Genomic DNA, 27,692 nt, shown 5'->3' with positions numbered 1-27,692 from the left:
TAAAGAAGTTCAAATGTTAACCTTATACACCAAGGGAATATTTTATTCAACTTTATTTTGTTGATATAGCTTGTGTGTGTGGTGTGTATGAACCCCCTTTTTTTTAAAACTTTTCTTTTCTTTCTTTCTTTCTTTCTTTCTTTCTTTTTCTTTTCATCATTTTTTAAACTAAAATTCCCAATAAAAACCCATGAAGGTTAGGAAATCTCAATTATCAAGATAAAATCAACTCTAATAAAATTGTATTTCAAACACCCGAGATGGTAAATAAAATGAAAGAAGTAAAGGATAAAAAGGATTAAACAATGGATGGATGTTTGTAGATTGTGTTTGGGTAAAACGACATAGAAAAGAATTCCTCTATCATATTCAAAATCATAAATGCACACGTAATTTTAACCAAGAGCTAAAACAAGTTCTAGAGAATGTAAACCGCATGAATAATTACTCAATTTAGGAATTAAGGCTCAAGAATATCCTTCCAACAAGGGTTTAAATCTCAACTGCTCATACAAAAAGTTTCAATCAATATGCATTAGTCACAAGGCATGAGGACACTAATCACAAAAGAGAACCTTAGGATGATGATTAAAAAGATCAAAATAATCACTTAAGAAACATACTTGGATCTTAAGAGTATCCATAAAGTCTTGGAGAAATTATTTTCAAAATCCGAAATTCTTAAAAGCTCGAGGATAGGCATGGTTTTTGAGAAAACTATTTGATGCAATGAGGTTAGATAAAAAACACAATGATTTGCTTGAAAAACATACAAAGGTAGCTTAAAAAGGTCCTTCTATATAGCTGATTGAGCTCAAGATATTATTATCTTTTCATTACATTATCCATGATTTTGTGGTATTTTCTGGCCCTTTTTAATGATAATTGTGCTTAATTGAGATTAAGAGGCCTTACTTTAAGTTAGTGTCTTTTTGAGGATAAAATTGTCATAATTGGTTATTAATTGTATTCAATTGATTTCTAGGACAATTGATACTTCAATTTGTTGCTTTTTATTGTAGGACACTAGAGATTGGGGCCAGAATTGAAGAACTCAAGGCACAAGAAGCAAGAAAGGATCCTCTGCCTCAGTTTGCCGCGGCACACTTCTGCTTTCGCTGCGGTGATCGTCTGTCGAAGCAAAGCTCTCTGCCATTGAAGGAGAGCCTTAGTTATCGTTCGCTTAGAGGTTCTCGCTCAAAAATTTATCCAAGCTATGCAGTAATGCTAACTCGGGTCGTTCTCTTTTGGGAGCCTTAATTAGATATCTAGGTTACACTAATGCTATGTAGAGTAATGAAAAAGGGGGTTTTTGGGTTTTTAACAATTAATGAAATGCCAAAACTAAATGCAATTAATTCAAATCTAAGTTACTATGTTTTTGGATTTTTCTAAGATAGTAGAATGTAGTGGAAATTAATGATATGTAATCTCTTGAACATGGCTTTGAAGCAATCATAGTTCAAAATAATTTTGGGAGTAAAAATCACCAAGTTTTCTAAATGAAAAACCTTAAAGAACTCTTTAAGTCTAGGATCTTAATCAATGGCACCCATCTCATAAGATCCTATTAAGCTCACTTAGTATGTGTATTAAGATTAATTAATGCACTTGGTTTAATGCAAGCCTAGATTAACTCAACAATTAAACAATACCATGCAAGAAGGAGAGTATCAAAAGAGTTGCATATAAACATATATGTAACCACATGTATTGAAGCTCAAATTCAACACTAACTAATCCAATACACAAGATAATCATCCAGAATTGATTACAACCATAATCAAAATAGTTCAGCCCAAATTTACAAATCCTAAGACCTAGAAGTTCATAAATAAAGAACTAGAACTTATGGATGAAGCTAACTCCCCTTTGAAGCTCCTTGAACTCATGCTTCTTCCACCATATTCAAGGGTTGAGAAGCTTAGCTCGTCATAACTCTTGAATCAACTCCAACTAGGTATTGTTCTTCAGCCATGGCAGCAGCAGATGGAAGAAATGGAAATAGGATTAGGGTTTCTGAGGTGGAGATGAGAGAAGAAGATGAAAGAGACGTAGGTGGAGGCTGAATAGTGATAGTCTGATCTCATCATACCCAAAATAGGGTTTCTAACCCGAAACTTGCGTGCATGGGTCGGTTCTTGGGGTTGGGCAGGTCAAAATTTCCTGAAATGGTCGGGTCTGAGATTTGCTGATTCGAGAGGTTCACCGCGGCGAAACATGGCAAAGAGCCTTGCTTCAACAGATGAGTTTCGCCGCGGCGAAGGAAGACGTTTGCCGCGGCAAACTTAGGCAGAGGGTCCTTTCCCGCTTCTTTTGCCTTGAGTTCTCCAATTCTGGCCCCAATCTTTAGTGTCCTACAATAAAAAAGCAACAAATTGAAGTATCAATTGTCCTAGAAATCAATTGAATCCAATTAACAACCAATTATGACAATTTAATCCTCAAAATGACACTATCTTAAAGTAAGGACTCTAAATCTAAATTAAGCACAATTATCATTAAAAAGAACTAGAAAGTATCACAAAATCATGGATAATGAGTTGAAAAGATAATAATATCTTGAGCTCAATCAAATTCCCCCATACTTAGACCTTTGTACTCCTGGACAAAGCTCAAGAATAATTCAAAGTGACACTAGCACAAAGAGAAACACTACCATGCTTAAAGATGAAAGCAGAAGATTAGTAAGAGATTCTCACAGAGTTGACATCAGTAAACAAGGATATGCTAAGAAAATGAGCACAATGGATAGTTAACTTAAAAGATTGATTAAGAAAGATCCATCTCACGGATAAGTGTTTCACTCTTAACTCACTTGTCTTTAGGGTTATTTCACTCCAAGTCTACTCAATCCAATTTCTACCATAGGCTTGTAATAATTCTACCTCTCCACCATGAGAAACAACTTTGCAAATCAAGAGGACTTTTAGGGGTCAAAATTTGGAATGGGGGTCAGTCGGAATGAATGAAATGAGAATGAAAATGAAAATGAGTACAAACATACAAATTATTAAGACAGAATTAATCTAAATAAAAACTAGGAGAGAAGCTACTTATTTTTTTAATTTTTATATCTTTATCCCTTTCTTTTTTTTTTATATCTCTTTTTCTTTTCTACCCCTTTTTTATATATATATATTTTTTTCCGTATGGAGCAACTTCTCTCTCTCTTCTCCTTCTCTTTTTTTTTTTACAAAAATATTGCATGCATGTACTCAAGATGAAGGCTCAAAGGGGCTTGCAATGGTAAAATGATTGGGTTTGTGTTTGGGAAATGCAGGTATGAAATCGAATGCCTCTATCATTTTTACAAAAATTGATTCGCTAAGCTTCGATTAAGAATTAAAACAAGTCCTAGAGAAATATGAAATAAGCAGATTCACTCAATTTAATAACTTTAGGTCCAAAAATCCTTCCAACAAGGCTCAAATCTCAATTAATCAATCTCAAGAGTTAACAACCACATAGTCATAATTTCAAAGCACATCATCATTTACTATCTGTCAAAAACATGAGAATAACTAGCCTAAGTTCAACCCTCATTTAAAAGCATGAAAAATTTTCTAAAAGCACTACTACAATTTGAACTTTTCTAATAAATTTAAAAGGGATGCAGGAGTATGAAGAATCTAAGCCAGGAAGAATGTCTGAAAACCAGTTGAAATTGCAAAGAATTAATTATTTAATTTTTTTTTTTTTTTTTTTTTTTTGATTTTTTTTTTTAGAAAGGTGATCGCCGCGGCTAAACAAGGGGGTCGCCGGGGCGAAGGCTCACAGAGAGCCAACTCTGTAGAAGGGCCCTGCTTCGCCGCGGCGAAGTATGGCCAAATGACTTATTACTCATGAAAGAGGAAGCTTCGCCGCGGTAAAGGTTAGTAGCAAGCGAAAATTCCTGTGCAATTTCAACTCTTCAGCAACTAAACTCAAAATATTCACAATTAAACCAATCTAACAGTTCAAAAACACCTCAAAATCACCTAAAATGCATGGACGCACGAGAAGCATTTGCTAAAATCCACAATATAGACCTCCCCCACACTTAAACACAGCATTGTCCTCAATTTGTGAACAATGGGAATCAGGGACAGCAAATATGAGCAAGGAAGCACAGGGGTGAAAAGAGAACAAAGATTACAGCAAACTAATCAGAAATCATCCATGTGAACAAGTTTAAAAACCAAAGAAACTATCCAGCCTCAGAACAACAAAACAACCGGAACAACCAAAACAAGAAAAAGCAACAGAAACACAAAAACGAAAAACTAAAACTGCTGCCCAGGATCATTTGCTCCGGATCCTGACGGTCCTGCACCCGATGTGCCTGCTCCGTCCATACCCATACGGCTCTGTGGCTCCTCCTCCTCAATCGGTAAAGCAAAGTTCAATCGATCCGCGATCAAAGCATCAATACAGCGGCGGTAGCGACGTTCTTGCTCATACAGTGCATCACGGTCCTTTTGCCGCTTAATCTCCCGAAGGAGTGTAACGCGTATCTGGTGAACTTCCTCAGACAGCTCGTCAATGTCAGCTGTAAGTGTGTCTAAGGTGACTGGCTGGGGAGGCTCAGGAACATCTTGGCCTTCCTTGGCTGGCTCAGCAGCTGCCTGGCTTGCACTAACATCGTAAACCGGATAGATAGGAGGGTGGGGTGCAATGGTGGACTGTTTGAGGCGCTCATACCGGAATAGAGGTGCAGGTTCGAAGTAGCTGTCATCATTAAATGAAGGAACTCCGCACTTGCGAAAAATGTTAGAGACAAGGTGGGGAAAGATGATGCTATTGGTGACTTTTTTGGTATTGACGGAATCGTGGAGGGCGGATTGGATAATTTCAGCTACATTGAAAGATTTTCCGGTCATGAGGAGAAAAACAATAAGGGCTTGGCGTTTAGGGAGGTTCTGGAGATGGGAAGTGGGCAAGATGTTATTACAGACTAGGTGTAGCCACGGCCTCACCTCAGGCCGAAAATCAGAACGTTTCAAGTACAGCTCAGCAGTGCGGGGACGATGCCAAGTGGCACCATCCCGGCATAGGGTCTGGACAATTTCATCATAAGGATAATTATTGCGATAATGTGAGTACTGGGAATGACGGACTTCAGGAAGCCGGTAGTGGTTGGCTATGTTATAAACAGTGAAAGAATAATTCACAAGCTGGTCACGGAAGGGAATGGATAGCATGCCATGAAGGCGGGCGTAGGTGTAAAAATGGCGGACGAAGACATCATTACCCATTGCTTATGGTCGAATCAATTCAAGCATTTGGGATTCCTGGAGTCTTTGGACAAAGGGATGGTCTGATGGTTCAAGGGGAAAGGGTCTCTCCTCTCTCCCTAAGGAGGAGGCGCTTGTCCACTAGCTTATAGATGTCATCATAAGATACGGGTCCCTCAGAGTCAGAGTCAGAATCAGACACAGGTAAGGGTTCAGGGTTTTTGGTGCGAGGCATTTTCCTGAAGCAACAAACAATAAGAACACTAAACACAACACAAACAACCACAACCTATACTACCCAGAAATAACCAAAATTACAACTTAAAAAGTAGCAAATGGTTAGTTAATGATTCATAGGTTTTCAGAGGACCAAAAATTTTCAAAATTAAGCAAAGAGATTAAATAAAAACACAATGTACTATGAATCATTAGATAACCTACAGGCTACGTAACTACAAACTAACCACAAAATAACCCACCCCAACAGCACAATACCAGAACAAATAAACTAATAAACCACTAAACAACACTAAACTAAAAGAAAGAACAAGGGAAAAGAAAAACATACCAAGGGGGAGAGGAAAACCAGCGCACACGGTGAGAAAAAGGAGGAAGAGAGAGAGACCGAACTGAAAATAGGGAGACGAGAAGAGATAGGAAAAGGCGACGGGTTGAGGGAGATAAGGGAGGAGCAGCGTCGATGGGTGCTAAGAAGAAGTGAGCGGCGGTTCGAAGGAATGGAGAGGGAGAAAATGAAGAGCTGAATCAAGAGGGGCCGACGATTTTGAGGAGGTTTTGAGAGAATGGAATAGGTTGAAGGGGGTTTAATGGAGTGGGGGTGCAAAGAGACTAAAAGGGGCTCAGGAGAGAAGCATGGGTTAGACAGAAAGGGGGGCAAAATGGGAAAACCACTCAAAAAATCAGCAAAAATCGAAACGGCTCACCGCAGAAATGGCACGTTCGCCGTGGCGAATTATATGTTCGCCGCGGTGAACTATGCCCGAGAAGAAAAGCAACAGAAAGAAGAACGTTTCGCCGCGGCCAAACATAAGTTCGCCGCGGTGAAACATTCCCGAGAGCAACATACGCAGACTGGTGACTTTCGCTGCGGCGAAACATCACCGAAAGAAACAACCAAGAAAACGAACCACTTCGCCGCAGCGAAACGTAAGTTAGCCGCGGCAAAATGTCACAGAAAGCACAGAACGAAACATAAAACACTTAAACATCAGAGAAACACAACACCAAACAAAAGATGAGGCTGGATACTTCAAAAACTTTAAAGTGCATCAAGAGATCATAAGGTGCTTAAGAAATCCATGATTAAGCAGTTTACCACATAAGAACTTCCCAAATCAAATTAAATCAGATAATTCATTACAAGCACCAATCAAGCACAAAATAAGATAGGATAGAGATCAAAACTTCCAGGGGTTTTTATTGAATTTAACTATAACTACGCTACTTTCCTACTGAAAAGGGTTTCTCCCCCACACTCATTCAACATACAATGCATGAAACATAACAGGATTAATAATTAAGCAAAAGCATGTAAATGAGTGAAGGAAAGAAACTACCAGGGAGCTAAGGGGGTTTTTGGTTCTCATGGTAGAGCTTCAACTGATGGCCATTAACTTTAAAGTTTGCTCCAGTTTCCTCATTGAAAAGCTCCACCATTCCAAAATTATGCACCTTTGTGACTGTGTAAGGCCCATCCCAACGGGTATTGAACTTTCCTTGCTTAAATGTGAATCTGGCCTTAAACATCAGTACCTTGTCTCCCACCTTGAAGTTCTTTCGTAGGAGACCCTTATCATGCACCAATTTTGTCTTCTCCTTGTAAAGTCTAGAGCTCTCATAAGCCTCCAATCTCAGCTCCTCTAGCTCTTGCAGCTGCAACTTCCTCTCTTCCCCAGAAGATTGCAAATCCATGTTGCATTGTTTGACTGCCCAATATGCCTTATGCTCCAACTCTACTGGTAGATGGCATGCTTTGCCAAAGATTAAGCGATAAGGAGACATTCCAATTGGCGACTTATAGGCAGTTCTGTAGGCCCACAATGCTTCCTCTAATCTTAGGCTCCAATCTTTCTTGGATGGTTTGACTATCTTCTCCAGGACTTATTTCACTTCTCGATTGGACACTTCAGCTTGGCCATTGGTTTGGGGGTGATATGCAGTGGAGACTTTGTGGGTGACACCAAATTTAGGAAACAAGTTATCTACCACCTTATTACAAAAATGGGTACCTCTATCACTCACCACAGCCCTTGGAATCCCAAACCTACAGAAAATGTTGGACTTAAGAAACTTAGTGTCACACCTTACTTATATAATACCTTAGCATTCATTTAGAACCATTCCAAACCACTTTGGATGGTCTTAAGCTTAAAAATTTCAATTTGGACGTTAATTTTCGGATTATTACTGTTCACTGTCCAGTTTTCAGATTACAGGTCCAACTTTGAAAAATCATAACTAATTCTAGAAAAATCGTATGGAGGTGTTCCAAAATTCTACGGAAAGCTCTTTCAATGGTCTTTAAGGGAAAAATACTCAAATGAACTCATCCTCATGGAAAACGTACAGTTTATTGGATTAAGATTACTATCCGTTTGGTAAAATCTGGACTTTCCAGATTCTGCGCCTTAACTTTGAAAATTCATATCTCTTCGTATACACATACAAATGAGGTGATTTACCACTCATTTTGAAGCTTGGAATGTGCACTATAGGTCTACCAAATCTCGTGATTTAACTCATTCATTTGGTAGGTCAAACTGAAGCTCAAAACTAACTGCTTCAGGACCTACGTTTTATCCTTTAATATCTCCTTACTTTAATTCTTTTTATTTCTTTGACATACATAGCATGGGCTTAATCTTTCTCATTCATACTCATATACTTTCATTCATGCCATAAACATCCTAAGCATATACATTGAAGTAATGGCATTCATAACATAATTTACAGCATAGGAGAATTATACATTGAATATTAATATCATTCATTTGCCTTAATAATTCTCCACTTCTTCTCCTTGCTTCTCATGCCATTAGTGCCCATCATTGATTGACCTAAATGGTTGGTTAGGAAGGGGGTGAGATTCGGGGGAATCTCAGTAGCAAACAATACCATATTAATCATGCTAGATGGATGCTCATGCACTACACGCAACTTGTTTATTGTCTTGTTAATTAGTGACATACTAGCATGCTCAAAGCTAACTTCTTGATGCATGGCCATGGAGACATAATCTACTCATCATGAATAGCAATTACAGCAGCTAAAACATGTCACAACAACATGCAAATAACATGTACACGGCAACACACAAGCATACCATATCAAGCAATGACAATAGGTAAGTTCACTACCTTGTACCTCAAGCCTTCCTCTTACTTTTCCTTTGACTCCCTTGACTTTCCAACCATGTTAGCTTTTGGTCAACATCACCAAACATCCTCTTGGATGTTCCAAAGGTCCTAACATAACCATAATGATCACACAATCCATTAGGACCATTAGATTACATAAAGTTCAAGACTAGCTTTCTTGAACCTCAACCCTTTCACTTAGTCTTAGGGTTTTCTTTCTAACTTTTCTAACATAAATCTCATCATTTCCCATCCTTATGATCTATTTCTTGTCAATTAGGACCACTTTAGATGGCTTTAGATTCAAGAAGATCAAATCTGGAAATTTTGGTTCGCGGGTACTGTTCACGCAGAATCTCCAGAATTTTTGCTCAATTTTGAAAATTCATAATTAAATCTATAAAAATCCAAATTAAGTGCTTCCAAGTCTCACTGAAAGATAATTAAGTTAAATTTAAATGAAAAATATTTTCAGGAACTAATTCTACGCCGAACAGTACCAGAATTGTACGGAACTCGACACCCTTCCAAAAGCTTAACACTGTTTCCAGATTTCAAACCCTAACTTTGAAAAATCACCATAAATCGTACACACATCCAAATGGAGTGTTCTACCCATGGATTTAAAGCTCACAGAGTGTACTTTAAGCATGAAAAATTTCAGAATCATATACACACAGTAACTAATTCGAAATAGGTATCAAATCAGATGCTACAGCCACCACATACCTTGATCTTGAAGCTTGAACTTTGTTCCTTCTTCTTAGCCTTCACCCCTACGTTTTTCTCTCTAAGTTTTGGCAGAGTTTCCCCTCTTAAACTCATATTGGCTGAAAATATGAAGGGGAAGAGGCTCTATTTATAGCCAAAAATCTCGACGGAAGTGAGATATCATTAGTAAAGGTAAGTAAGAAGATACCGCTTTATCATGAGTGAAACCTCAAACAGCCTTGAACCCGTTCGCCTTTCTTCTTCCTTCATCCCACAGAGACTTCCTTCCTCTGTTCGTAGAACTCTTTCCAGAAAAATAGAAAACCTTGTTGAGATAGATCATCTTCCTGAAGATGCTAGAGTTCAGGAAACAGATCTACCTCTTCTCAGTCCTTACAGTCTTTATCACCGTACCAACCGTGTCACCAGAAATGTTAGAAACCTGATTTCCACCCGAAGACCCCATGTCAAAGAAATTGTCCAGTCTACCAGACTAGAAAACTGTGGTCTTCCTGCCTCTTCTTCTGAACAGTACGTCAATATTGATATACCTCAACCTTTGATCAATGAGTGGATAGCTCAAGGTTATACTCATCTCCATATTGGTGCTGTACGTCTTATCCTTACTCTCCATGGGAGAAAAGGAATCCCAGCCACTGCTAAGGTTGCTCTAGTCGATACTACTTATACTACCTACAGTAATGCTTTGATTGGCGCTGTACTGACCACTCTTAGCAACGGTAGTGTCATTCTTACTATGGCTCCAGACTTCAACATCAAGCTTTCAGATCCAACCTTGACGGACAGACTAAAAATCCAAGTCCAGATAGTTGGAGCAGAGCAAGATCCCAGAGCTATTGCAGCAACTCTTCATCATCAAGTCATTTATAGACTCCAGAATCATGCTCTTGATCTTCATTTTCCAAATTCCACTAAAGATGCTCTTTATGTGGTTTCTGATAGAGCTGATGATACCTCCATCATCCAGATTCCTCGACAGATCCCAAAAGAGGAACTTGCTCAGTTGATGCCTCTTGAGTGGATCACCAACTATGAGAAACACTTTCATGGTGTTCAAAGGGATGTTCATACTTCTACTCCTCCAGAAATAAAAAGACTTCCAGATGGCACAGTCAAAACTGTCTTCACCAAGCCGGGCCAGGAAGGTTCTTCTGTACCTTCTGGACGTATTTTGACAATCACTCCAGCCTATCTCCCATCTAAGCGAGACCCTCCAATTGCTTGGGTAGACCAGAATGCCAAGCCGTGTTATGTGTCTCACATAAATGGCCATTTCATTTGGGATCATGCACCAGTAGAATGTGATCCTGATTGTGAGTGTGATACACCTTACTGGTGGGAAGCATCAGACGATGAAAATGAAGATGGATGGTCTTATCCCATCAGATATGCCATAAAAAAGAAGAGAAAGGAGAAGAATACATCTCCTTGTTCTCACAGACGTCACCATCACCACTATGATGATGATGATCATGGTCCGAAGCAGAAAGCTAGAAGCTGGAAGGCTCCTGTCTCTACTGTTCCTTCTAACAGATTATCTCTATATGATCTGCTTAAGGAAACAGGTCACGAAAATCTCCTCCCTAAACAGAAGCCAGATCCAGTGATTCCTGTCATCCAACAATCTATCCCGTGTATAGCAATGATGGATCCGTATGAGCAGGATTTTCCTCCTCTTGAAAGAAGAACCAACAGAGAAACAAAGGTTACAGCAAGACCTTTCTCTGTTCCAACAGAAATCTCTCCTACTGGTGAAGCTAGACCAGTCTCAGCAGCAGAAGAAGTTCTTAACTGGCAGACCCAGAATGCGATCGGCCAGAATAGAACTCTGACAAAGATTGATTCAAAGCTTGACCTGCTGACTCTCAGAACTGATACTCTGACGAGTAGGCTTGACCAAGTCTCTGATCAAGTCAAACAGCTTTATATGACTCTAACTTCTCAGGCTTATCAACTGGATGCAGATCTGAAGAGATTTATCGAAAAGGGATACATTGGACCAGAGTTTACCAGGAAAGAGCAAGAACTGTCACAAATCCGAAAGGATTTACAAAGAATCGAGTCAGATATAGCTAAAGATCATTCACAAACCATCTATGACCCTTATCCATCTTACCCCTCTAGTTTTCAACTCCCCACATATCCAGCATCACCTCCTTCTTATCCCAGAGAATCTGATTACAGCAAGGTTTTCAAAATGTCTTATCCTATTTTAAGACAATTGAGAAAACCCCGACAACCAACTCTTTCACCCATCCAACCAAAACCTCCTCCCAAACCTCCAGTACGACCACCTCATTTCCCTTCATCTGAAAGACTTTTCTACCCATCATCCTCATATACTAAACCTATTGAACCAACACCGTCCTCTCAAGGAGTTGTGATAAGAACTCCACCATCATCTCCACCAAAACAAATTCCTCCTCCAGACAGAGAAAAAAGAAAAGAAGTTGCAGATCCAAACAAAACCATAGCCACTTTCCAAACTGTGGATAAAGATCAGTCATCAACAGATGGAACCTCTGAACCTGAATCTGATTCCTCTATTGAGTACAGTTCTAACTCTGATCCGGAGATATATCATGCTGATATCTCTAAAGTAGCAATGGTCCAGCCAGATCCCACAGTTGAAGATCCTATTGATGAAGACCCATCTGTTCCTCAAACACCTGAGCCAAGAAGAACAGACTATAAACCTACTACAGGTCCATGGTTCACTTTTGATGATCTCCCTCCGGAAAAATGGAGAGACAGACTCCATGAGTTCGGAGCATGGATTGACCTGCAGCTTGCCAGGCATGATGCAACTCTTGAGGAAGTTCTTACAGAATTTCTCTCAAGACTAACAGGAACATTAAGAGAATGGTATCAAAGTCTCAGCGATTACCAGAAGATAGCAGCAGCCAGAGTTGATAATGCAGGAACTCTCCTAGGACTCATTCATAAGGAATTCATTGGTGACTTCCAGATCATTAACAAAAGGCATCGCCAAGAATACTTTGAGATGAAATGCTGCTCTTTAGACAAAAGAGACTTGCAGAAACATTTCCAGAGAATGTCTGAAAAATACTACATGCTTGGAGGAGCCAATGATGTCAATCTCAGGCATACTTTCATTGCCTCTCTTCCAGATGAATTGCAACCAGAACTTCATAGAGCTATCAATGCACTCCATAGAAACATGGCTGACTTTTCCATTGGAGAAATATATCAGTTGGCATTAGCAACTGTGGATAAGCTCTGTGAACAACAGAAGTTCTTCAAAGGAATGTTGAAAGGACAGTCAAAGCTCAGGCATGCATGCAAGAAACAGCATCTGAAAATAAAGTGCAAGGATGATAAAGATTGCTCTTGTTCTACCAAGAGAAAATCTCACTATCGTCGATTCAGATATCCAAAGGGTTCTTACTCCAGGAGAAGATCCAGAAAGCCTTTCCTGAGATACTTCAGGAGGCGCAGACCTTACTCAAAGAAATCTGACAGGTGCTACATATGCAAGAAAAAGGGGCATTTTGCAAAAAATTGTCCTAACAAGACAAAAAAGGATGTCAAAATGCTAGAACATTTGCAGACTGTTCTCATGATCAATGAAGATGAAGATGTAGAATCTGTGATCGAAGAACAAGATGCTCAAGATGAAGAAACACAATATATTCTTCCTTACTTTGAGGATGAGGAAACTGATTCTGAATCCTTTTCTCAAGAAGATGATAGTCCTCAAGGGTATTTATATTCCCTTGAACAGCCTGTGCATCCGTCTCCTTTCCTTGGTTCCGTGGCTTCTCAGCCAGAACACAACAGAGTCACTCTTAAGCCAAATGTCAAAATTCATATCCTTCCAGGAAGATATGAAAAGCCAATTCCTGTTATTGCCTTTATTGATACTGGAGCATGCAGAACCATCATGAATCTTGATATTCTTCCCCCTGAAGCATGGATCCCTTGTGATCAACTTTTCCTTACTGCTGATTCAAAGCCCTTCAAGATTGAATGGATAACTCGCAGGAAGATTGGTATTCAATTCTTTCCAGGATGTGTCCTATGGATGAAAGTTCTTGGTAGTGATCTCCCTGGAAAAGACATTCTTATTGGATTTGATGCTTATAATCATACTAGGAATCTTCAAGTCCTGCCTAAAGGAATTAGATATAAAAATTTCTTTAGTGCATATACTGAAGTTCCTAATCTCTTTGAGATCCAACAGGCACCACCAGGATATGAAGATATTCGAGATCATCTTCTCAAATTTTGTGCTGATAGTCATTAACAGTTCTCTCATCCATTTCCATTATGGAAAAACCAAGAGTTTTTCATAAAACTCCCCTTCAAGAAAAATGAAGACATCAGCCCCACAAAGGCCTCTCATCCAGGAATGAATCCAGAAGATCTCAAGCTCGCTAAAGAAGAATGTACTGCACTTCTCAAACAAGGCCTTATTGAACCAACAAAATCTAATTGGGCTTGCCAGGCATTCTATGTTGAAAAAAGATCAGAAATCAAAAGAGGGAAGAAAAGGTTAGTCATTGACTATAAGCCTCTTAATATTTTCCTTCAAGATGACAAATTCCCTTTACCAAAGCCCAGCTCACTTACAGTCCATCTTAGAGATGCAAAAATCTTTTCCAAGTCTGATCTTAAAGCAGGATTTTGGCAATTGGGTATCCACCCAGAAGGAGTTGTATCGACTTCCTTGTATAATACTAGTGTGCTTTCCTCATGAGTTCTCTCTAAATTTCTCTCTTCTTCTGAAAGCCTCACTTATGATATCTTTCTTCTGTCTCCAGAGATTCTGAGTATGCTCTGCACTTGCCTCTTTAAAAGGATCCTGTGCATCAGAAAATAGAATCTGACCACGATCCATGAAGGAGTGTTTGGTGACAATCTTTCCAGTTATCCTAGCTCTGGTATTCAAAGCTGAGAGTCCTAACGTGGCCCGTTGATGAGTTGAGAATGAGTGGCCTTTCCAGTTATCCTAGCTCTGGTATTGCCCTTGGTGGCTAATAGAAAGGGTAAGGGCAAATTTGGAAGTTCAAGTGGACTTTTGCATCATCATTGCATCATCTTATTACATCATGCTTACCTCAACCTTCTAGAAGATGCCAAGTGTCATGAAAGTGGTGGAGGAGATGGGAGATTAGATCCTAGCCGTTGGATCAAACTTGTTTCATAAGCTTCCTTCGAATTTACTTGGCCCACGTTTCTCCGGCTTTCTTTATGGCCTTTCGAAACTCAGAAAATTGTTCTGTCTGCTTTATAAATTCTCTTTAATTCTAGAGAATATCTATGAATTTTCTTAGACCATAACACTTCCTTTAAACCTTGGATAAAAATTCATTTACCAAAATGCCATTTTATCGGCAAAACCGGCTCTTTAATTTATTAAAGCCACTCCACTAGTCTTTTGGTTGCGGGACTAATTTTATAAATTAGTACAACCTTTCAACCATTTAACCTCATTTTTGTATACATTTTTGAGGTCTCTTGCTATTTTAAATAATTACCTCACATGGTATACTTTTTACCGGTAATAACCTTATAAATTCTGTTGAAGCTGCCTCAGGGGTATTTTCATCTTTTCTCTTCATAGAAGAGCCTTAGAATATTATTTCCCATTTTCTAGGATTTTCTTGGAATTCTCTTCGTACTCTTCCATTTTTACCCCTGTTGGTCATAACTTTCAGAATTTACAGTTTAGTCCCTGGTTTGACTTAACTTCATATAATCCTCTCTTTGAGGCTTCTAACTCAACCTTTGGCCTATATCTAGTCTCTTTTCTCTCTCTGGGCCTTCGAGACTTTACTGGGGCCTCTAACTTTATTACACTTTAGCCCCTTAAAACTTTTACTTTGCAGTTTAGTCCCTGAAACTACTTTGACTTCCTTTCTCATCTTTGGGACTTCTGCTAAAAAGGGTCTGATAGCCTATCTAATTCAGGCTATTATTGGTACTTCTAGGCCTAAAACTTTGGATGTTACAATTCTCCCCCTCTCAAAAAAATTTCGTCCTCGAAATTTCGGGTCAAACCTTTATTCTTACCCTTAATAAGAGGTTACCTGAGGAGAGTATCCTTACTTATACTTAACTCTGACCTTTTCAACTTTTCATTATACCTCATTTTCGAGTTTCCACCTTGGGCTTCATACTTACATAACTCGTCGTTCTAAACTTTTCTGTCATTCAGATGAGCATGGTCTTTGCTTTTAAGTATTTTGTCACCACTGCTCATATTCTTCCTATACTTTAGGCTCATTCTTTCATTATAATACCACGACAGTATACCTGTCTTCTTGGTATTTTACTATACCATGGCATTTTGGGTTCTCTTAATACAGCCTTTATCTATCCTTTGCTGTATACCCTGTCATTCCTCTTTACTTTAAAGGCATATCTTCTTTCTTTCCTTCATTGACTAGAACAGAATTGAGCCTAGTCTAATCGACAATAGACATGTCTGGAACAAGTCAAGGGCACTCTCTCTATATTAGTCCACCGCTGAAGGAGATTTCAATATTTTAAACTCATCTCTAGTCATCGTCTTCCCAAAGAGGTACTGTACTCTTACCCTTATGGCTCAGCTACTTTCTCTTAGGCTTGGTCTACTATGACCTCGAGAGCTACTGCGCTCTACCGTAAGCCTCTTTAGGATCCACTATGACCCTGGAATACTCTGGACCATAGAGTTGAGTAATAAAATAAGTCACCTCCACTCAGCTAGTAACTTGACTGATTATTCCCCAAGACTGCTCACAGATATCAGTATTGTCTTCTTAGGCATTGCTCAATCCTTTCTATCAACTCCTGAAATTCTTAGCCTTTCCCTATTTCTTTAGCCCTTCGTTCTAGCTTCCTTAAGTCACTTTCCTTTCTTTGTGCCTTTCGAATCCCTAGGCACTGGCTCATCTCTAGAGCCCATTAACTTCCTATTATATCAATGCCAGCCTACCTTGTCTTAGGATTCTGTAGTCTTCACTGTCTCTTAATAGTTTAGACAGCATCAGGAGAGGACTTATATCATCACATTCTCATTATCCTTTAGTATTCCGTAGTACCCTACTAAGTTCGAGGAGCATCTGTTTGCATATCACACTTCTGTTGTCTTAACCAGTTTCACTCTCTCTCTCTGGGGTAAGGTCCTCCTGTGCCTTATCTCGGCTACTTCTGCTTTTCCTGTGGGAGGACAGATTGCTTTAACTGGAGCATCGTCAACTCAACCACTTGCTTTCTGTTTCATTCCTTCAGAGGATAGCTTACTCTTACTAGAGCAGCGTCACTCTGATCCAGAGAACCACTTCCCAATCTTAGAGAGGTACTTCATGGTCAAGACTTTCCTCATGCAATCTCAGTTAGGGTACATTCCTCGAATACCATATCTCTATCAAAGAGAGCCTCTCTACTAGATTACTCGATCTTATAAGCAGTGGCATCTATCTATAGGAATCTCATTTCTTAGATTCCTTAATGGCCTAATTGCCATGGTTGCACACTCTTGGATACCTTAGAGACATAAAAGAATATCGTTTTAGTCCTTAACATTATCATATATCTAAGCATCATTGAGCTCTAGGTATCACAAGGAACTTACTTATCTCTCTTTGTCTATTAGTTCCCAATGCAACCATCCACTATCATGTTCTTATTCATTTCCTTTCATCTCTATCCTCAAGAGGGATCTTGCCTCACTTTACTCTTTCTGACTTTCTTTACCTCTTGACCAATTATTCTTCTAGTCAGGTATTGATCACTATATTCTCATCCATTACCCTCAGGAGGCGTCTTACAACTTTGACTCATTCCCTGGTCAAGCTCTCTTAGCCCAACCATTCCTCTCCTGAGGGGGAGTCTCATAGCAGCGACTACTTGTCTCTCAGGTTACTCTCTGTCATTTCTTACTTCTCTTCTATATCTATTTCCCCTGAAGAAAACACCTCACTATCATAATCTCAATTGGACCAATCCTAGAAACCCGTTACTTTTGTAATTAGCTTTTTTTTTTAATATCGGGTTTCACTTGAACCAATACTCTGCTCATACCTTAGTCAGGACCTCTACAAGAACTTCCCAACAGTTACTTATCGTTGGGTTACTTTCGCCTAAGCACGCTTAACTAAATAGTGCTGATAGGCTCAAACCCTAGTACCCTGCTATCTTAGGCCCTTCTTATTCTATCTTTAGCCATATCTGTTCAGCTTACATTCTTGTCTCTCTCCTTATCTTAAGGATTTACCTGTCAATACTCAGTCTGTCTTTGTGTCACAAGAGTTCTTCCTGTATCTAGAGCTAGCCTGAATGTCTCTTTTTCCAGGTCTTATGGCTCCAACTCCTCTAACTTTGGCTTTCCTCTATTAATCGGAAGGAAATTGAATCCAGCTTAATTAATGATAAGGTTATCTGGAAGGAAATCATGGGTACTCTCTTAGTACTGGTTTACAACTGAAGGAAGTTTCCATATCCTTAACTTGTCCCTGGTCTTCATCTTCCCAAATAGGTACCAATCTCTGGGAGACTTAGACCATAGGACTAAGTGAAGTCATCTCCACTCAGTTCATCACCATACTAATAATTCCCCAAAACTGTTCCAAGAACCAATACCATTTTCTTAAGCCTCCTGTCAATTCCCTAGGCTACCTACTCGTCTCTTTAGGTGCCTAAGCCAATCTGTCTTAGGAGTTCTCTTACTCTTCCAGCTGCTCTTACCGTCCTTTACTACTTTAAAACGGTACAGAGAGAGGACTTATGCAACTTCTCTTTTCTCTACTTTACTTTTCAGTACGAGCATACTCTAACATGCATAATGTCTGACATTTTAATGCAAGGAGTGTAAGCTCTTATTGGTTGCTATGTCCATAGCATGCCAACTGGACATCTTATCCTTACAAGAGGGAGCATCTTTCTCTGTTCGCAGTTGCTTCTGGAAGTTATAGGGAGAGGACTTTTGAGATTCTTTTTCTTTCTATTTTTCCTTCTCTGCTAAGCTCAAGGACATTGAACCCTAGCTTTATTCTTGGCTAGTCGTGCTTCCATTAGGTAAGGTCAACTCCACTTGCCTTGCCTCGGCTGCTTCCCTTTCCCTGATCGGATAGGGCATTTTGCTCCATCTTGAGCAACATCAATTCTAACATGGAGGACCAATTCCCATTTTCTCTAGGAAGATTCCTAGCCAAGAACTTATCCCTTGGAAAGGGTGCCTCTCAACCTAAACCCACGTGACTGAGTATCTCTTAACATCATCAAGAACATGCCAATCTCATAATGCTAGTTCCCCGCATGGCTATCTGTCTCATTCTCACCTCTTTCTCTTCTTTTTAAACCTTAAGAATTCTACTAGGGTTATCTACCTTGACTTCACTATCTCCAGGTTCCTATTTATCTATTCAGGAACTTGAGATAGCTACTCTATCATAGTGCCCCATCTCTAACGAGGCTTTAAGAGTTTGCTCAGCTTAAGTGGCCACTACACCCTCTTAGTGGTGTATAGACTCAACCCCTAACTATCTTGTTCAACTCATCATTACTCTTCCTCTTGAGGGGGAATCTGATAGCTTTTAAATAGTGGTTACTACTCTCTCTTTGAGCTCTATCAGTCTTACTCTCAGGGACCTCATAGTCCAACAAGTCGTGCCAAGATACCACCTCAGTATCTGTGAGTCACTATCTCTATTCGTCATGACCAGAATTCTTATTCGCCACCACTTTCTTTGGTTCATCATGACGAACATACTTTCTCTTACTTCTGCTAGTTTTACTTAGCTTTGTTTATCGTAACCTTAACTACTGCCTGAAGGACTTCCATGTCCTAGCCTCACTGTAATCCCCAACTAAGTCAACTACTTCCTTTCAAGCAATAAAGGAAGGGTCTGGCTCACAACTCTAGGCCATTAGCACTTTTGCTTTCCCTTATCCTCAGGGATTACCAGTGGCAGAAATTAATCTTTAGCTCTTCTGACCTTTTTATATCTATTTAGGAATCAAAGATAACTACTTTGATCGTGTTGCCTTAACCTTGTATCAAGGCTACAGTAATTGTATCTAACTTAGGTTGCCACTTGACCCTTTTTCTTCTAGGGTTTAGACTCATACCTCTATCTAACTTATGAGCCATTATCCCTTTCTCTTTAGAGGGAAGTCTCTTTATCTTTACACAGTGGCTACCTTCCTCTGCGTATAACTCCTTATCATCATCTTATTTGTACCTTTCTAATAGAGGATCCCAACTTCATTTAGAGATCCTTATTACTTATTTTCCCTAGAGCATTCACCTCCAATCCATAACCTTAGTTGGACCTTAGCTAGTATTCCACTACTAGCTCTAACCTGAACTGGGCTTTTCTAAATTCTTGCAGATAGTTCTCTTCTTCCTATGCCAGAACCTCTGCTCTGATACCAAAAAATGTCACACCTTACTTATATAATACCTTAGCATTCATTTAGAACCATTCCAAACCACTTTGGATGGTCTTAAGCTTAAAAATTTCAATTTGGACGTTAATTTTCGGATTATTACTGTTCACTGTCCAGTTTTCAGATTACAGGTCCAACTTTGAAAAATCATAACTAATTCTAGAAAAATCATATGGAGGTGTTCCAAAATTCTACAGAAAGCTCTTTCAATGGTCTTTAAGGGAAAAATACTCAAATGAACTCATCCTCATGGAAAACGTACAGTTTATTGGATTAAGATTACTATCCGTTTGGTAAAATCTGGACTTTTCAGATTCTGCGCCTTAACTTTGAAAATTCATATCTCTTCGTATACACATCCAAATGAGGTGATTTACCACTCATTTTGAAGCTTGGGATGTGCACTATAGGTCTACAAAATCTCGTGATTTAACTCATTCATTTGGTAGGTCAAACTGAAGCTCAAACTAACTGCTTCAGGACCTACGTTTTATCCTTTAATATCTCCTTACTTTAATTCTTTTTATTTCTTTGACATACATAGCATGGGCTTAATCTTTCTCATTCATACTCATATACTTTCATTCATGCCATAAACATCCTAAGCATATACATTGAAGTAATGGCATTCATAACATAATTTACAGCATAGGAGAATTATACATTGAATATTAATATCATTCATTTGCCTTAATAATTCTCCACTTCTTCTCCTTGCTTCTCATGCCATTAGTGCCCATCATTGATTGACCTAAATGGTTGGTTAGGAAGGGGGTGAGATTCGGGGGAATCTCAGTAGCAAACAATACCATATTAATCATGCTAGATGGATGCTCATGCACTACACGCAACTTGTTTATTGTCTTGTTAATTAGTGACATACTAGCATGCTCAAAGCTAACTTCTTGATGCATGGCCATGGAGACATAATCTACTCATCATGAATAGCAATTACAGCAGCTAAAACATGTCACAACAACATGCAAATAACATGTACACGGCAACACACAAGCATACCATATCAAGCAATGACAATAGGTAAGTTCACTACCTTGTACCTCAAGCCTTCCTCTTACTTTTCCTTTGACTCCCTTGACTTTCCAACCATGTTAGCTTTTGGTCAACATCACCAAACATCCTCTTGGATGTTCCAAAGGTCCTAAACATAACCATAATGATCACACAATCCATTAGGACCATTAGATTACATAAAGTTCAAGACTAGCTTTCTTGAACCTCAACCCTTTCACTTAGTCTTAGGGTTTTCTTTCTAACTTTTCTAACATAAATCTCATCATTTCCCATCCTTATGATCTATTTCTTGTCAATTAGGACCACTTTAGATGGCTTTAGATTCAAGAAGATCAAATCTGGAAATTTTGGTTCGCGGGTACTGTTCACGCAGAATCTCCAGAATTTTTGCTCAATTTTGAAAATTCATAATTAAATCTATAAAAATCCAAATTGAGTGCTTCCAAGTCTCACTGAAAGATAATTAAGTTAAATTTAAATGAAAAATATTTTCAGGAACTAATTCTACGCCGAACAGTACCAGAATTGTACGGAACTCGACACCCTTCCAAAAGCTTAACACTGTTTCCAGATTTCAAACCCTAACTTTGAAAAATCACCATAAATCGTACACACATCCAAATGGAGTGTTCTACCCATGGATTTAAATCTCACAGAGTGTACTTTAAGCATGAAAAATTTCAGAATCATATACACACAGTAACTAATTCGAAATAGGTATCAAATCAGATGCTACAGCCACCACATACCTTGATCTTGAAGCTTGAACTTTGTTCCTTCTTCTTGGCCTTCACCCCTACGTTTTTCTCTCTAAGTTTTGGCAGAGTTTCCCCTCTTAAACTCATATTGGCTGAAAATATGAAGGGGAAGAGGCTCTATTTATAGCCAAAAAAGTTAGCTTGAATGGACCAAAATGCCCTTGGTGGCTAATAGAAAGGGTAAGGGCAAATTTGGAAGTTCAAGTGGACTTTTGCATCATCATTGCATCATCTTATTACATCATGCTTACCTCAACCTTCTAGAAGATGCCAAGTGTCATGAAAGTGGTGGAGGAGATGGGAGATTAGATCCTAGCCGTTGGATCAAACTTGTTTCATAAGCTTCCTTCGAATTTACTTGGCCCACGTTTCTCCGGCTTTCTTTATGGCCTTTCGAAACTCAGAAAATTGTTCTGTCTGCTTTATAAATTCTCTTTAATTCTAGAGAATATCTATGAATTTTCTTAGACCATAACACTTCCTTTAAACCTTGGATAAAAATTCATTTACCAAAATGCCATTTTATCGGCAAAACCGGCTCTTTAATTTATTAAAGCCACTCCACTAGTCTTTTGGTTGCGGGACTAATTTTATAAATTAGTACAACCTTTCAACCATTTAACCTCATTTTTGTATACATTTTTGAGGTCTCTTGCTATTTTAAATAATTACCTCACATGGTATACTTTTTACCGGTAATAACCTTATAAATTCTGTTGAAGCTGCCTCAGGGGTATTTTCATCTTTTCTCTTCATAGAAGAGCCTTAGAATATTATTTCCCATTTTCTAGGATTTTCTTGGAATTCTCTTCGTACTCTTCCATTTTTACCCCTGTTGGTCATAACTTTCAGAATTTACAGTTTAGTCCCTGGTTTGACTTAACTTCATATAATCCTCTCTTTGAGGCTTCTAACTCAACCTTTGGCCTATATCTAGTCTCTTTTCTCTCTCTGGGCCTTCGAGACTTTACTGGGGCCTCTAACTTTATTACACTTTAGCCCCTTAAAACTTTTACTTTGCAGTTTAGTCCCTGAAACTACTTTGACTTCCTTTCTCATCTTTGGGACTTCTGCTAAAAAGGGTCTGATAGCCTATCTAATTCAGGCTATTATTGGTACTTCTAGGCCTAAAACTTTGGATGTTACACTTAGAAACCGCTTGGGCATCATCTTTTCTAGTAGGTACAGCCTCTATCCATTTGGAAACATAATCAACAGCTAGAAGAATGTATATAAAACCAAAGGACGGAGGAAAGGGACCCATGAAATCAATTCCCCACACATCAAAAATTTCACAAAACAATAAAGGTTGTTGAGGCATTTCATGTCTTTTACCTAACCCTCCAAAACGTTGACATTTGTCACAGGACCGACAAAAATCATAAGAATCTTTAAAAAGGGTTGGCCAATAAAAACCAGAATCTAGAATTTTCCTAGATGTTCTCCTTGCACTGAAATGACCACCACAAACCATTGAATGCCAAGCTGCAATGATAGACTCAAACTCTTCACTAGGCACACACTTTCTTATAACTTGGTCACTACATATCCGCCATAAGTGAGGGGCATCCCAGATGTAGTGTCTCGATTCGCTTCGAAGTTTTTGTGCCTGGAATTTAGACATGAAAGGAGGGGTGAGTCTAGTTATAAGATAATTAACAATATGCGCATACCAAGGTTCTTTAACAGCTAAGGCACATAATACTGAATCAGGAAAGGAATCACAGGTGAGTTCAGAAGAGTCTACTCCCCGTGTATCATCCGGTAGCCTACTTAAGTGATCGGCTACATGGTTCTCAGCCCCTGCTCTATCCTTGATTTCAATGTCAAATTCCTGAAGAAGTAATGTCCACCTAATCAATCTTGGCTTCGATTGTGGTTTCTTGAGAAGATAGCGAACAGCTGCATGATCAGTGAAAACAGTCACATGAGAATTTAACAAGTAAGGTCTAAACTTCTCTAAAGTGAAAACAACTGCAAATAGCTCTTTTTCTGTTGTTGTATAGTTGACTTGAGCTGCATCCAGTGTTTTCGAAGCATAAGCAATGACTCTTGAGAGCTTATCCTCCCTCTGGCCTAACATAGCTCCTACAGCAAAATTAGAAGCGTCACATAAAATTTTAAAGGGCATGATCCAGTTGGGTGCAACAAGAATAGGAGGAGAAATGAGTTTAGATTTCAAATCATCAAAAGCAACTCTACAAGAATCATCGAAATCAAATTTCACATCTTTTTGTAAAAGCTTTGAGAGAGGTAAAGCAATCTTGCTAAAATCTTTTATAAACCGCCTATAGAATCCCGCATGACCCAAAAATGATCTAATATCTTTAACACAAGCAGGATAAGGCAAAGAAGATATAACCTCAATCTTAGCTTTATCAACTTCAATTCCCTTTTTAGAAATCAAATGTCCTAGAACTATCCCGTCATTGACCATAAAATGACATTTTTCAAAATTTAAGATCAGATTCTTTTCAATGCATCTTTTTAAAACTTTTTCAAGACTAGCAAGACAATCATCAAAAGACCCACCATAAACAGTAAAATCATCCATAAAGACTTCCATACATTCCTCTAAGAATTCACAGAATATAGCCATCATACAACGTTGGAAAGTCCCTGGAGCATTACATAACCCAAAAGGCATCCTACGATATGCGAAGGTACCAAAAGGGCATGTGAAAGTGGTTTTATCTTGGTCCTCTGGTGCAATAGGTACTTGAAAGTACCCAGAGAAACCATCTAGGAAACAGTAATGAGATTTGCCTACAAGCCTCTCAAGCATCTGGTCTATGAAAGGAAGAGGGAAATGATCTTTCCATGGAGCATCATTGAGTTTTCTATAATCTATGCACACACGCCAGGAATTCTGCACTCTTGTAGGAATAAGCTCATCCCTATCATTTCTAACAACAGTAACCCCACTCTTTTTAGGCACTACATGTATTGGACTAACCCACTCACTATCAGATATGGGATAGATGATCCCAGCACTTAGAAGTTTGGTAATTTCCTTCTTAACCACATCAAGAATCAAGGGGTTTAGTCTTCTTTGGGGTTGTCTCACTGATTTTGAACCTTCACTAAGCAAGGTTCTATGTGTGCAAATGGCTGGACTAATTCCAGGAATGTCCGCTAAAGTCTACCCAATAGCCCTCTTATGCTCTCTCAAAACAGTAAGGAGTCTTTCTTCCTCAACCTTAGACAGGGAGTTAGCTATAATGACTGGTAATCGCTCATCAGACTCTAGAAAAGCATATTTCACAGTAGGGGGTAGGGGTTTCAACTCAAGAGTGGGTGGTTGCACAATAGAGGGAATCAAATTATGAAGTTCAAGAGAGAAAAGATTACTCCCCTTTTCTTCAACCAGTGAGAGTTCCTCAACCTTGCAGATAGCTTCCTCTCCAAGCATTGAACCAACTTCTAGTTGATCTACAGCAACCGCCTTGGAGAGATACTTCTCCATAACTTCTTCCTCCAGATCTGAAATATCAACAGAAAACCTTTCCCCAAGGGAATTATCATTGATAACAGAGGAATCAAAGTCTACTTTGGAGTCAAGGGAGGAAACAGAAAATGCATGTGGAATGGAAAGCATACAGTTAAACACAGTGCAATCGAGGCATGTAACTTGTCCACCACATGAGCAAGAAGAAGGTGTAGAATAAAGAGATGAAAAAGAAGAAATGGATTCATCCTCATCATTAGATTCATCATTATAAATATCAGAATAGAAAGAGTCGTTTTTCAATTCAACTTCAGTGTTTGCATCCTTAACAGCAATGTCTATCATGTTAACCCCCAAAAGTGAATAGTCCTCATAAGGATGTTTCATTGCTTCATACATGTTAAAAGAAACTTTATTATCACCCACCTCCATAGTGATGGTGCCTTCTTTCATGCTAATCATGGTATTAGCAGTCCTTAAGAAAGGTCGACCAAGGATGAGTGTAGCATCATTCACACGTTCAGAAGACATGTCAAGCACATAAAAATCAGCAGGAAACACCAATCCCTTAACTTGGACTAAAATATCTTCAATAATGCCCTCAGGATACCTAATAGTCCTATCAGCTAGTTGGAGCACAACAGTGGTAGACTTAAGAGTCTTGACTCCTAGAGAGGTGTATACGGACTTAGGCATGACATTAATGGCTGCACCTAGATCTAACAAGGCTCCCCCTATAGTAACCTTTCCTATAGTGCAAGGGATAGTGAAAGATCCAGGGTCTTGACACTTTATAGGAATTTGGGGTTTAAACAAAGCAGACACATTAGAGGGTAATTGGACTCTTTCATTAGGTTTAAATCTCCTCTTTTGAGTACATAAATCTTTTAAGACCTTAGCATACTTAGGAATCTTTTTAATTAGGTCAAGCAAGGGTATATTCACTTCTACTTTCCTAAATGTCTCAAGCAACTCATGATCTTGCCTCTCCTTACCCATTTTCACATTTTTCAAATAAGCATTAGGAAAAGGTAGTTCATTGATGTTTACCTCCTTACCTTCCTTGCTTGAGGCTTCATGATTGCTTGGCTCAGATTCCACATTTGTCCCCTTGCCATCATGTTGTTTTGAGGCTTCTTTCAGCTTCAACCTCTTCTCCTTTGAGCTTTCAGATTGCTTCACTTTTGAAGATTCTTGTGGCTGCTCATCACACAAAATTTCTTCTTCTATCACTTCATCCTCCTCTTCTCTGAATTTCACTTGCTTCCCACTCCTAAGGGTGATAGCATTCAAGCCCTTAGGATTGATAACCGTGTTGGAGGGGATCGTGCCACTGCTCCTGGCTTGTTGTTCACTCATGTTGTTGGATAACTGAGTCACATAGGAGTTAATGTTTTCAGATTTAGTCTCCCATTGCTCCATTCTCTTTTCCAAAGCACTAAATCTAGCATCATTCTTAGATGAGTCTTGTTAAATTAGTGAGGCTAAGGAGTTGAACTAAGTAGCATTGGCAGCCCTTTCTTCCTTCATTAAAGCCATCATATTTTGTAGGAGTTGATTTGTTTCATCCTTAGGTGGGACCGCCAAGGCTTGAGATTGGTTTTGGAACTGGTTTGAAGATGGACCAGCTCCTCCACTCTTCTGAAATCTATTTGGAGGTCTACTCTCATCATTCCTCCAGCCCAGTCGAGGGTTTGATTTCCATCCTTCATTGTAAGTGTTGGAGTAGGGGTCCCACTTTTGATTTGAGCGGCCTTGGAAGACTGCAGACACTTCCTCATATCGGCCTGGACAAACGCTAGAAATATGCATGACTGATCCACATGTTTCACAACTAGGCGCTGTAATGTCCATAGGAGCGGATGGGCGATGCACACTCATATTCTTCAATTCAGCAGTGATCAAAGACAATTGAGATGTCACTTGGCTTCCCAAAGAATCGACTTTTGATTCCAAAGCGTCCATTCTCCTACTGTGCACTGAAGAGGTACCCAATTCATTAACCGCCCTAGTATCTCTTGCACTGAACTGTTGATGATTCAGGGCCATCTTCTTTATCAAATCCCAAGCCTCCTCAGCAGTGGAGTCTATCAAAGATCCTCCCGATGCAGCATCTAACATACCCTTCTCTTGGTTCTTCAATCCATCATAAAAATATTGGACCAGCTGTTCATCAGGAATTTGATGGTGTGGGCATCTTAAGAGCAAGTCTTGAAATCTATTCCAGTAGTCATACAGAGACTCATCGTAGTCTTGTTTAGCTGAATAGATCTCCTTTCTCATGGAAGAAGTCCGAGAAGCCGGAAAGTATTTCTCCAAGAAAGCTTTCCTTAGGTTCCCCAGTTGTGGTATGCGTCAACCACATGCCTCGGAAGGCTCATATACCATTCGTGAGCTTTGCCTTCCAATGACAAATGAAAAACTTTCCACAGCACTTGATCCAAGGATGCTCCTACTGGCTTCATGCTCTGACAGACCATAGAAAGGGATTGTAAATGCAGATAAGGGTCTTCCCCTGTCAAGCCATGGAATTTTGGGAGAGAGTTAATCAATAAACCTTTAATTTCAAAGTTAACTTCAAAGTTTGGACATGCAGCAGTAAATGGGTCAAAGTTAACATCAGATGTGATGGCTTCCCTAATTGTTCTTCTTCTAGGGTTCCCATTATTTTCTCCCACTCTCTCTTGTTCACCATTTCCTCCATTGCCTCCATTCCTTACTTGGTTGGCAT

Source organism: Neltuma alba, unplaced genomic scaffold, assembly GCF_004799145.2.
Source record: "Neltuma alba isolate B1F8T4 unplaced genomic scaffold, ASM479914v2 tig00010095_pilon, whole genome shotgun sequence".
Lineage (NCBI taxonomy): Eukaryota > Viridiplantae > Streptophyta > Magnoliopsida > Fabales > Fabaceae > Neltuma > Neltuma alba.
The sequence above is the reverse complement of the archived record's forward strand: the minus strand, read 5'-3'. Positions refer to the sequence as shown.